Source organism: Pinus tabuliformis, chromosome 3_2 (assembly GCF_031772625.1).
Source record: "Pinus tabuliformis cultivar Carrire ecotype Pingquan chromosome 3_2, CPIR1, whole genome shotgun sequence".
In the NCBI taxonomy this organism is placed as follows: Eukaryota; Viridiplantae; Streptophyta; class Pinopsida; order Pinales; family Pinaceae; genus Pinus; species Pinus tabuliformis.
In genome coordinates, this window is record NC_142302.1 from 763,272,614 (window position 1) to 763,283,475 (window position 10,862).

The 10,862-nt window shown below is 42.7% G+C and overlaps 1 long non-coding RNA gene across 1 annotated transcript; it reads right to left on the reverse strand.

The window, feature by feature from the left end:
• Positions 1-7,741: 7,741 nt before the first annotated feature.
• LOC149182867 (uncharacterized) lies at positions 7,742-9,400 on the reverse strand. Its single transcript, XR_016257655.1, has 3 exons — positions 9,152-9,400; positions 8,144-8,218; positions 7,742-7,936 (listed from the first exon to the last, which is right to left on the reverse strand). It is a non-coding gene; the product is annotated as an uncharacterized LOC149182867 (long non-coding RNA).
• Between the last annotated feature and the right edge of the window lie 1,462 nt (positions 9,401-10,862).

Here is a 10,862-nt window from a genome sequence, read left to right on the forward strand (position 1 = left end):
AGAGGAAGATGAGAAAGTCATGATCGAAGGTGACATGAAGAATGATCCAGAGCAGCAAAAGGACCAAGGATATCAGAGCTATATTGAGATATGGTTTCAGACGATCACTAAGTTGCAGCAGTACTCTCTTCCTCAGCTGTGTTTGATCCCCTCAAATTCAAATCATTTGGTCTCTGAAGTCCAGCTAGCTTTCAAAGCATGCATTTCAAGCCACCACATCAGTTTATCTCTAATCTCGATGTGCACATGGCTCCATTGGAAGTATTCTTATACTTGAAAATGATTTTGTTTTTCTAGCCCAGACTAGCTTACTCTAGGCTAGCCTACTCTAGCCTACCCTACTATACTCTAGCCTAGCCTACTCTATCCTAGCCTAACCTTACATAGCCTACTCTAGCCTAACCTACTCTAGACTACTCTAATTTATCCTAGCCTAGCCTAGCTTACTCTAGCCTAGCCTAGCCTAGCGTAACCTACTCTAGCCTAGCCTACTCTAGCCTAGCCTAGCCTAGCCTACTTTACCATACCCTACTCTAGCCTACCCTAGCCTAGCCTACTTAACCCTACCCTACTCTAGCCTACCCTAGCCTAGTCTGCTATAGCCTACTCTAGGCTACCCTAGCCTACTCTAGGCTACTCTAGCCTAAACTAGCCTAGCCTAGCCTACTCTAGCCTAGCCTATCCTAGCCTAGCCTACTCTAGCATAGCCTACTCTAGTCTAGCCCAGACTACTCTAGCCTTGCCTAGCTTACTCTAGCCTACTCTAGCCTACTCTAGCTTAACCTACTCTTGCCTACTCTAGCCTACTCTAGCCTGCTCTACTCTAGCCTAGCTTACTCTAGGCTACTCTACTCTAGCCTAGCCTAGCCTACTCTATCCTAGCCTAGCTTAGCCTACTCTAGCCTACTCTAGCCTAACCTATCCCAGACTAGCTTACTCTAGGCTAGCCTACCCTACTCTCCTCTAGCCTACTCTAGCCTAGCCTAGCCTAGCCTACTCTATCCTAGCTTAACCTTGCATAGCCTACTCTAGCCTAACCTACTCTAGACTACTCTAATTTATCCAAGCCTAGCCTAGCATAGTGTAACCTACTCCAGCCTACCCTACTCTCCTCTAGCCTACTCTAGCTTAGCCTAGCCTAGCCTACTCTATCCTAGCTTAACCTTGCATAGTCTACTCTAACCTAACCTACTCTAGACTACTCTAATTTATCCAAGCCTAGCCTAGCATAACGTAACCTACTCTAGCCTAGCCTACTCTAGCCTAGCCTAGCATAGCCTACTCTAGCCTAGCCTAGGATACCCAACTCTAGCCTAGCCTACTCTAGCCTGGCTCAACCTCGCCTAGCCCATCGTTCTCTAGCCTAGCCTACCCTAGCCTAGCCTACCCTACTCTAGCCTAGCCTAGCCTACTCCAACCTAGCCTACCCTAGCATACTCTAGCCAAGTGTAGCCTACTCTAGCCTAGCTTAGCCTTGCCTAGCCCAGCCTTCTCTAACCTACTCTAGCCTAGCCTAGCCTTCTTTACCCTACCCTACTCTAGCCTACCCTAGCCTATCCTAGCCTACTCTAGCCTAGCCTAGCCTACTCTAGCCTACTCTACTCTAGCCTAGCCTAGCCTACTCTATCCTAGCCTAGACTACTCTAGCCTACCCTAGCCTACTCTACTCTAGCCTAACCTAGCCCAGACTAGCTTACTCTAGGCTAGCCTACTCTAGCCTACCCTACTCTACTCTAGCCTACTCTAGCCTACCCTACTCTATCCTAGCCTAACCTTACATAGCCTACTCGACTACTCTAATTTATCCTAGCCTAGCCTAGCTTACTCTAGCCTAGCTTAGCCTAGCGTAACCTACTCTAGCCTAGCCTACTCCAACCTTCTCTAGCCTACTCTAGCCTAGCCTAGCCTAGCCTACTTTACCATACCCTACTCTAGCCTAGCCTAGCCTAGCCTACTTTACCCTACCCTACTCTAGCCTACCCTAGCCTAGTCTGCTATAGCCTACTCTAGGCTACCCTAGCCTACTCTAGGCTACTCTAGCCTAAACTAGCCTAGCCTAGCCTACTCTAGCCTAGCCTATCCTAGCCGAGCCTACTCTAGCATAGCCTACTCTAGTCTAGCCCAGACTACTCTAGCCTTGCCTAGCTTACTCTAGCCTACTCTAGCCTACTCTAGCTTAACCTACTCTTGCCTACTCTAGCCTGCTCTACTCTAGCCTAGCTTAATCTAGGCTACTCTACTCTAGCCTAGCCTAGCCTACTCTATCCTAGCCTAGCTTAGCCTACTCTAGCCTACTCTAACCTAACCTATCCCAGACTAGCTTACTCTAGGCTAGCCTACCCTACTCTCCTCTAGCCTACTCTAGCCTAGCCTAGCCTAGCCTACTCTATCCTAGCTTAACCTTGCATAGCCTACTCTAGCCTAACCTACTCTAGACTACTCTAATTTATCCAAGCCTAGCCTAGCATAGTGTAACCTACTCTAGCCTAGCCTACTCCAGCCTATCGTACTCTCCTCTAGCCTACTCTAGCCTATCCTAGCCTAGCCTACTCTATCCTAGCTTAACCTTGCCTAGTCTACTCTAGCCTAGCCTAGCCTAGCCTACTCTATCCTAGCTTAACCTTGCATAGTCTACTCTAGTCTACTCTAGCCTAGCCTAGCTTACTCTAGCCTACTCTACTCTAGCCTAGCCTAGCCTACTCTATCCTAGCCTAGACTACTCTAGCCTACCCTAGCCTACTCTACTCTAGCCTACTCTAGCCTAACCTAGCCCAGACTAGCTTACTCTAGGCTAGCCTACTCTAGCCTACCCTACTCTACTCTAGCCTACTCTAGCCTAGCCTACTCTATCCTAGCCTAACCTTACATAACCTACTCTAGCCTAACCTACTCTAGACTACTCTAATTTATCCTAGCCTAGCCTAGCTTACTCTAGCCTAGCCTAGCCTAGCGTAACCTACTCTAGCCTAGCCTACTCCAGCCTTCTCTAGCCTACTCTAGCCTAGCCTAGCCTACTTTACCATACCCTACTCTAGCCTAGCTTAGCCTAGCCTACTTTACCCTACCCTACTCTAGCCTACCCTAGCCTAGTCTGCTATAGCCTACTCTAGGCTACCCTAGCCTACTCTAGGCTACTCTAGCCTAAACTAGCCTAGCCTAGCCTACTCTAGCCTAGCCTATCCTAGCCGAGCCTACTCTAGCATAGCCTACTCTAGTCTAGCCCAGACTACTCTAGCCTTGCCTAGCTTACTCTAGCCTACTCTAGCCTACTCTAGCTTAACCTACTCTAGCCTACTCTAGCCTAGCTTACTCTAGGCTACTCTACTCTAGCCTAGCCTAGCCTACTCTATCCTAGCCTAGCTTAGCCTACCTACCCTAGCCTACCTAGCCTACTCTAGCCTAACCTATCCCAGACTAGCTTACTCTAGCCTAGCCTACCCTACTCTCCTCTAGCCTACTCTAGCCTAGCCTAGCCTAGCCTACTCTATCCTAGCTTAACCTTGCAGAGCCTACTCTAGCCTAACCTACTCTAGACTACTCTAATTTATCCAAGCCTAGCCTAGCATAGTGTAACCTACTCTAGCCTAGCCTACTCCAGCCTACCCTACTCTCCTCTAGCCTACTCTAGCCTACCCTAGCCTAGCCTACTCCAACCTAGCCTACTCTAGCCTACCCTAGCATACTCCAGCCAAGTGTAGCCTACTATAGCCTAGCTTAGCCTTGCCTAGCCCAGCCTTCTCTAACCTACTCTAGCCTAGCCTAGCCTTCTTTACCCTACCCTACTCTAGCCTACCCTAGCCTATCCTAGCCTACCCTAGCCTACTCTAGCCTAGCCTAGCCTACTCTAGCCTACTCTACTCTAGCCTAGCCTAGCCTACTCTATCCTAGCCTAGACTACTCTAGCCTACCCTAGCCTACTCTACTCTAGCCTACTCTAGCCTAACGTAGCCCAAACTAGCTTACTCTAGGCTATCCTACTCTAGCCTAGCCTACTCTATCCTAGCCTAACCTTACATAGCCTACTCTAGCCTAACCTACTCTAGACTACTCTAATTTATCCTACTCTAGCCTAGCCTAGCCTACTCCAACCTAGCCTACTCTAGCCTACCCTAGCATACTCCAGCGAAGTGTAGCCTACTCTAGCCTAGCTTAGCCTTGCCTAGCCCAGCCTTCTCTAACCTACTCTAGCCTAGCCTAGCCTTCTTTACCCTACCCTACTCTAGCCTACCCTAGCCTATCCTAGCCTACTCTAGCCTAGCCTAGCCTACTCTAGCCTACTCTACTCTAGCCTAGCCTAGACTACTCTAGCCTACCCTAGCCTACTCTACTCTAGCCTACTCTAGCCTAACCTAGCCCAGACTAGCTTACTCTAGGCTAGCCTACTCTAGCCTACCTTACTCTACTCTAGCCTACTCTAGGCTATCCTACTCTAGCCTAGCCTACTCTATCCTAGCCTAACCTTACATAGCCTACTCTAGCCTAACCTACTCTAGACTACTCTAATTTATCCTACTCTAGCCTAGCCTAGCCTACTCCAACCTAGCCTACTCTAGCCTACCCTAGCATACTCCAGCGAAGTGTAGCCTACTCTAGCCTAGCTTAGCCTTGCCTAGCCCAGCCTTCTCTAACCTACTCTAGCCTAGCCTAGCCTTCTTTACCCTACCCTACTCTAGCCTACCCTAGCCTATCCTAGCCTACTCTAGCCTAGCCTAGCCTACTCTAGCCTACTCTACTCTAGCCTAGCCTAGACTACTCTAGCCTACCCTAGCCTACTCTACTCTAGCCTACTCTAGCCTAACCTAGCCCAGACTAGCTTACTCTAGGCTAGCCTACTCTAGCCTACCTTACTCTACTCTAGCCTACTCTAGCCTAGCCTACTCTATCCTAGCCTAACCTTACATAGCCTACTCTAGCCTAACCTACTCTAGACTACTCTAATTTATCCTAGCCTAGCGTAACCTACTCCAGCCTTCTCTAGCCTACTCTAGCCTAGCCTAGCCTAGCCTACTTTACCATACCCTACTCTAGCCTAGCCTAGCCTAGCCTACTTTACCCTACCCTACTCTAGCCTACCCTAGCCTAGTCTACTATAGCCTACTCTAGGCTACCCTAGCCTACTCTAGGCTACTCTAGCCTAAACTAGCCTAGCCTAGCCTACTCTAGCCTAGCCTATCCTAGCCTAGCCTACTCTAGCATAGCCTACTCTAGTCTAGCCCAGACTACTCTAGCCTTGCCTAGCTTACTCTAGCCTACTCTAGCCTAGCCTACTCTAGCCTACTCTAGCTTAACCTACTCTAGCCTACTCTACTCTAGCCTAGCTTACTTTAGCCTAGCTACTCTACTACTAGCCTACTCTAGCCTACTCTAGGCTCTAGGCTACTCTAGCCTAGCCTACTAGCCTACTCTAGCCTACCCTAGCCTACTCTAGCCTACCCTAGCCTACTCTAGTCTACTCTAGCCTAACCTATCCCAGACTAGCTTACTCTAGGCTAGCCTACCCTACTCTCCTCTAGCCTACTCTAGCCTAGCCTAGCCTAGCCTACTCTATCCTAGCTTAACCTTGCATAGCCTACTCTAGCCTAACCTACTCTAGACTACTCTAATTTATCCAAGCCTAGCCTAGCATAGTGTAACCTACTCTAGCCTAGCCTACTCTAGCCTACCCTACTCTCCTCTAGCCTACTCTAGCCTAGCCTAGCTTAGCCTACTCTATCCTAGCTTAACCTTGCATAGTCTACTCTAGCCTAACCTACTCTAGACTACTCTAATTTATCCAAGCCTAGCCTAGCATAACGTAACCTACTCTAGCCTAGCCTAGCATAGCCTACTCTAGCCTAGCCTAGGATACCCAACTCTAGCCTAGCCTACTCTAGCCTTCCCTAGCCTACTCTAGCCTGGCTCAGCCTCGCCTAGCCCAGCGTTCTCTAGCCTAGCCTACCCTAGCCTAGCCTCCCCTACTCTAGCCTAGCCTAGCCTACCCTACTCTAGCCTAGCCTAGCCTAGCCTAGCCTACCCTATCCTAGTCTACTATAGCCTACTTTACCCTACCCTGCCCTAGCCTAGCCTAGTCTACTCTAGCCTAGCCTAATCTAGTTTAGCCTAGCTTACTCTAGTCGATCATACTCTAGCCTAGCCTAGCCTACTCTAGCCTAGCTTACTCTATCCTAGCCTAACCTACTCTAGCCTAACGTGGCCTAGCCTAACCTACCCTACTCTAGACTAGCCTACTCTAGCCCACCCTAGCCTAACCTACTCTACCCTAGCCTAGCCAAACCTAACCTAGCCTAAACTAAGCTAACCTAAGTCAACCTAGCCTAGCCTAACCTAACCTAACCTAGCCTAGCCTAGCATAGCATAACCTAGCCTAGCCTAGCCTAACATAGTCTAATCTAACGAAGTCTAACCTAACCTAAGCTAACGTAGCCTAGCCTAGCCTAGCATAATCTAGCCTAACCTAATCTAGCCTAACCTTGTCTAACCTAGCCTAACCTAGCCTAGCCTAATCTAATCTAGCCTAGCCTAAGCAAGTGTAACCTAACCTAGCCTTACCTAACTTATCCTTTCCTAGCCTTGCCTAACCTAACCTAGCCTAACCTAGCCCGACTTAACCTAGCCTAACCTAGCCCAGCTTAACCTAGCCTAGTCTAACCTAGCCTAGCCTAGCCTACTACAACAAATGGAGTAAATGTATAAATGGAATGATCGAAATGAAATGGGTGATTGGATAGAGAGAAACTACAGTAATGGCTGAAGAAATCAACAAAAAATACTCTCATAAAACTAAAAGAAAAAATGAAATTCCCTTCACTAAAAGTAAATTCTCGAAATATTCTTCTCAATGAATATCTCGATGGAGGTGATCGTAAGGACAGATCATTTAGCCTAATGTTGCTTTTTCCAATCAAGATAAAAACATAATTCAAAATTATTTGGAGAGAGCCACTTAATATGAACTAGAAAAAATATTTTTTTATTAAGTTGTTAGAAAAAATATTTTTTTATTAGTGAGACAGTCATGGAAAATTGATTTTCAAAGCCACAGCTTACCTAAGTAATATTCATAATTGCTAGAGAAAATTGACACCCAACAATAAAGGTAAAAAAAATAAACTACAAAGCAATCTCATAAAATTGACGCCCAATTACAGAGGTAAAGAAATTCCACCCAACTACAGAGAGGTAAAAAACTAAACTATAAAGGCAGTATCAGAAAATTGACACTCAACTACACAGGTAAAAAAATTGTCAGAAAATTGGCACCCAACTACACAGGTAAAAAATTGCCAAGAAAAATTGGCACGCAACTAGGTAAAAAACAAACTACACAGGCAGTATAAACTTATAGGCAAATAAACTACGACCACAAATACACTAAATACATAAATGGAATGAACACAACGAAATATAAAAATAATGAATTGCTCCCAGCAAAAGAAATCAACAGAAAATCACCATTCTTCCCTCACTAATTTTTTTTTTTTTTGATATTTTTGATATTCAGTAAAATTATTACATAGTCAAAACTAAACCATATTGATATTGATCCTGTCTTAAATTATAAGAGTAGAAATTTGCAATTTCTTTTTTCTTTTCCACAATCCTAGCCAACACAAATTTAGATACTCTGGCTCCATATTTAAAACTTAAATACAAAAGATTACACTTTTTAAATATAAAAGATTACACTGTTTACAATAAGACGTTCTATCAACAAGTGTAATTAGTAAATATCAGTCCTTATACGTTTTAACGTTTGTTCTCTATTTTTTTTGCCTAGTGTGGAAGTTGCAGGGCCATGGTAGTTATGAACTCAAGAAATTAACCCTTATTCTTAACAATTAACAAGGTGGATGAGGCTCAGTCAAATCCATACAATTACCTTAATAGCAAATTCAGGCTCTGCAGAGAGGACCTGTTGGCACCTTACGGAGAAGCCCTGCAAAAAATCAGAAGTAATTCCAGGTTGCAAAAACAAAGAAACTTGTGTTATTCAACTATACACATCCGTTAGATATGTATACCGAATTCAGGTCCCAGATAATTGCATTCTTATAAACAAGGTGGATGAGCCTTATTGAAATCCATATAAAATTGCATTCTTATCAACAAGGTGGATGAGCCTTATTGAAATCCATATAATTACCTTAATACCCAATTCAGGCTCTGCAGAAAGGACCTGTTGGCACCTTTTAGAGAAGCGTCATCTTACTGAGAAGCCCTGCAGAAAATGAGAAATAATTCCAGGTTGCAAAAACAAAGAAACCTTACTGAGAAGCCCTGCAGAAAATGAGAAATAATTCCAGGTTGCAAAAACAAAGAAACCTTACTGAGAAGCCCTGCAGAAAATGAGAAATAATTCCAGGTTGCAAAAACAAAGAAACTTGTGTCATTCAACTATGTCGGCATGTGAGCAGGTCGCAATGGTGTTGATTAGGGTGTTTCGTTTGAAGTCAAAAGTGGTGCCCAAGTCGATTGGGAGAATTCAAAACTTCTGGTGAAATCTTTGCTCTGCAGGTCTAGCGATGGATTTATGGCATTTTTCTGGGCACTAGTTTCTGATTGGGATCTCAAAAAACTTAGCGAAAGAAATGTTATAAGAGTGAGATCACAAATGGATGGTCATGAGCTAGTTGAGCTCCAGAATGGAGCAGAGTATTGCATATGTGAATCCACGAACCCTAAAGATTTTAGGGAAGCTAGTGATAGAGAACCTCCACTTCAGAACATCTTGAATATCTTGAAAGCAGTGTACACGATCTTGAATATAGTGTGGATTGGCGTGAGTTCCCAGCATAAGTCTTGAAATTTTTTAAGGAAATTCAGCCTCTCAGATTGCGTTTCTAGATGGAGAGCTTGACGTTGAAGATCGTATTCTGTGTGAGTCAGAATAAGGGTTTCTGTAATTGATTCTCGAGTTGGGTTAGTTTCCTGTCACAATTAACTGCTATGGCTACGGAAAAGGTTATCAAGGACAAGGTCGCGTCCTTGAGGAAGGCGCTAAGTGAGAATGGAGAAAGCCAGTAAAGGGATCTAAGGGATACCTGTATGAATTTAACAAAATTCAACTAATGAATAACAACAAAAGAATATAGACAGAAAGACAGAAATTATACAAAATTTGACCACAAGTAATGAGGATTGAATAACACACCTTAAATGCCTAATCAGAGTTTTTGAAGTTTGCAGTAGCTGGGGGATGCAGGGGTAGTCTCTGTGTTCCATTGCCATAGCTTTTGGACCACCACCACATATTTAACGGGTAGTCTCTGTGTTCCATTGCCATAGCTTTTCGACCACCACGTTGTTAACAGCTTGAAAAGGGCGAACGATCCTCATACTGATCCCAAATGAAATTAATTCTCATACCAGGAATGAGGGATTAATGTGAATATCTTACCAGAAAAAACAGAAACACCCAAAGAAATTTACTTCTGCTGCACACAAATTGTGAATATCTCACAATTGGATTCAACGGTCATGCTTTTGCTTATTAGAAAGATGTGGGAAAAGCGTATTGGATTCCCAGTTTTAAAGCAATGCTTTTCTTGAAAAAGATAATTTTATGGTAATATTTATTTATTTTATTTTCTATTCCTATTAATATTTATTTATTTTGTTATTTTAATTATATTTAAAATATTTTATATTATTATAATATTTAATTATATTATTTCTAGGATTCATATTTTATATAGAATTCAGTTTTAATTATGTGAGGGAAATTTTGATGGTTTAATTTCACTTGAAAATTTATGAATAATATTTAAAGAATTAACAATAAATGTTTTTTAATTGATTAATTATATATATAAAACTTATTATTTTCAAACACATATATAATTTTTTTATTTTCTAAATCATTTTAGAAAATATAATCACAATTTATTTTTAGTTTTCCATTTGTCAAACAATTCTAATAAATTCAAGATTTTTAGTTTTCCATTTGTCAAACAATTTTGACCAAGAATGTAAATTTGACTTGATGAAGTTGTTCTTTCAATAGTAATTGTAAATCTAGCTTTCAAAACCAAATTGTCCTATTGCAACATTCGATATATGCCACTCCATAAAATGGCATTCAAAAATACTAATTCATGTATTCATGGATTTGGCAACACAATTCGTATGCACCACTCTTTTTTCATGTTTGAAGGACACATAAGTTGGTGGTCCATTATTTGACCAATCTAGGAGCACACATGAAGGAAAATTTGATAAATATAAAATGGGGGAGGCACCTATCTTAGTAATAATAATTTGGGTGAAATTGCAATTTCTTGTTGTTTAAAGTGAAATTTTGAATGTGTAAATAGATTTAATGCATTAAAAGATCGACACGCTACTCAAACTATATACACTCCATTCAGGGCATATTGACCATGAAAGTGAATTGAATTTGATCAAGAATATGAAGGGGAACCTGTATCTAGATGTGGAAATCAACAATGTGTTATGTACAAGTCGGTAGAGACTACATAGCACATGCAAGTGATAGTATAAGAAGAGTCTTGTAGGACACTAATGAGAGGTGACCATACTGGCCCTACATTGGAGTAACTAGCATGAAATGTGGCAGAACAACCTACAATTAGAAGAATAAGAATAGACAAGAAATATAGTCAGGAAGAGCATAAAAAGTCATCTGTAGTCGTAGGAAGTGAAGTACGTGAGAATGGTAGAATAATTTAATTGCCTGAGAGGCGCTCGTATAGGGGTAGATCTCACATAAAAAGTAAACATGTAAACTTAAATGTAAACGTAATGTTTAACATTTAATATTTAACATTTTTAACATAACGTCCGCCCTATTTAGAAATCAATTTAATTATTATTATGTATAAACACAATATAAATTTAAATAT